We start from the raw sequence: 2,097 nt of genomic DNA on the forward strand, positions 1-2,097 counted from the left end.
GCGCGCGGCCCACTCAGGGTGCAATAAGGCGGCCTCCCATTGGGAAAGCCGCTCTCCTGGAAACGCCAGGTCACGGCGGCGCGGGGCAGACCGGGAAACCCTCCCCGCCCTCCACACCCCGCGCCTGCTCATTGGGCAGGACGGGGGGGCGGGGCCTCCGCGCGGGAGGGGCGGTGAAGGGGGTGGAGCTCCCCCGCCCTGAGGCGGCGGCGGCCGCTTCCCGCCCGGGGTTGCGGTGAGGCAGCGGGGAGGGTCCTGCTCCGGTCTTCGGGGCAAAACGTTTCTTTCACGAACGAAAATGGATTTTTCGAACGTCCGGCGGCTGCCATCGCTGCCTTTGCGCAGAGGGAGGGCAGGGCCGTCGGCTGAGGCGGCGGCCGGCTGAGGGGAAGGAACCTCTGCTTGGAGGCCCACAGGCTGTGACCCGCTGTGGTATTTCTGGATTTAGAACCCAGAAAGTGTAAACGTTCTCCCTCGGCCGCAGGATTTCCCCTCCCCCACGCAAAAAAGAAAAACCTCTAAGATCCTGAAAGTGAAATAAACTTAACTTTGGAGTTCAGGAGGGGCTTCCAGCAGCGTGCCCCTGGCCCAGGCAGTTTTGGTGGGATTTGTCCAATACCTGGATACCCAGCGCGTCTCGAGAGATTCCACCAAACACACATCTCGGAAGCTTGACCTTGCCTCCATTAAAGGAATACTCTTAAATATGTCGAGATACCGATTCTTAAGGCTGTAAATACAACTGAAGTCCCCTCCTCTACCACTGCACTCCAACTAGAAAAAAAAAAGAACTTGTAAATGGGTCCCCATATATCAAAGGAAACTTAGGAATTTGAAAAAGTATTATTACTGGCTGCCAACCATAGTACTGTGAAATTACAAAACATTTCCTTCCACCAATAGAAAGCGCTGAAAACAGCTGTGGAAAGGCTCTTGGCAGTGAAAAACGTAAGAGAGTCCAGGGAGGTGATGAAGGGAGACAGGTACTTTTTCTGGGCTGCACATCTGTACACCTGAACCCTTAACCAAAACAGATCGTGGGGGGTGAAGTTCAGATCAGTAACAGTCTGAACAGTTCAACTGCCTCAGCTGTCTCCATGTAACAATTTTCCATGACTCTTTAAAACTTGTATACTAATAGAAATGTAGGTCATCAACACAAGCTAGCTTGTGATTTTAATTTTCAGGAGTAGGTACAAGATCAGGTCACTGGTCCGTACAGGGCAGTGTCTCAGTCTGCGGATGGGGGACACATCCAGATGCAAAGTGTGTCACATCAAACAGAATTCTCACCTGCACAAAGCAGCACAAGACTATTCTCTACACAGAATTTCATATGTCACTCTCGGATAGCTAAGAGGGGAACTCAATCTGCGTCCAACTCAGAGAAACAACACAGAAAATATGAACTGAGGCCAGACTAAGCAGGGCTGACCAACAGGACAGGGAGAGACTGGATGCCTGTGCTTGCCAGAAGAGAGTCTCCAGTATAAACATGATGCAGATTCCTGCCTGTGTGGAACCGGGATGTTCTGTATCCAGGAGGGAAGTTGGAAGTGGCAGAAATCTGTTTAACCCGTATTGCTTTCTAATGCATCTAAAAGCTATGACAAAGCCTGTGACAACTCAGAACGGAAAGGAGGAGGACTTGGATTCTACCACCTGATGCAGCATTTTAACTGAGCATTTTATTTTGTCATGTTTTGGAGTTTCCATTGCTTTTTTTAAAAAGAAAATCTAGTAAGTGTGATTCAAGAGTGAAAACAGGTAGGTAAGAGAGGAATAAAATGCAGGAAAGAATATCTAATTCAGAGATTTTACTCATCTTACAATTGTGGACATTTTCTATACCCAGAGAGCTTTCTTCACTATGCACACAGACCGGTATTACTTTCAGGAAGCCTTGAACTTCATTTAACAGTGGCTTCTGTTAATTTAGTTTGAATTTTTTTCCCCCCACGTAGTCTAAGATTACTTGAAAAAAAAGCCCAAACGGGTTCAGACCACATCATGAGCTCTTTCTTTATAAACATACACTTTTATCAAATCTGAAAGCACTGCAGTCTCCCCGTTTTCACATTCCTTCAGATTACAGAG

This window comes from Haliaeetus leucocephalus, unplaced genomic scaffold, assembly GCF_000737465.1.
Source record: "Haliaeetus leucocephalus isolate CR32 unplaced genomic scaffold, Haliaeetus_leucocephalus-4.0 Scaffold984, whole genome shotgun sequence".
NCBI lineage: Eukaryota > Metazoa > Chordata > Aves > Accipitriformes > Accipitridae > Haliaeetus > Haliaeetus leucocephalus.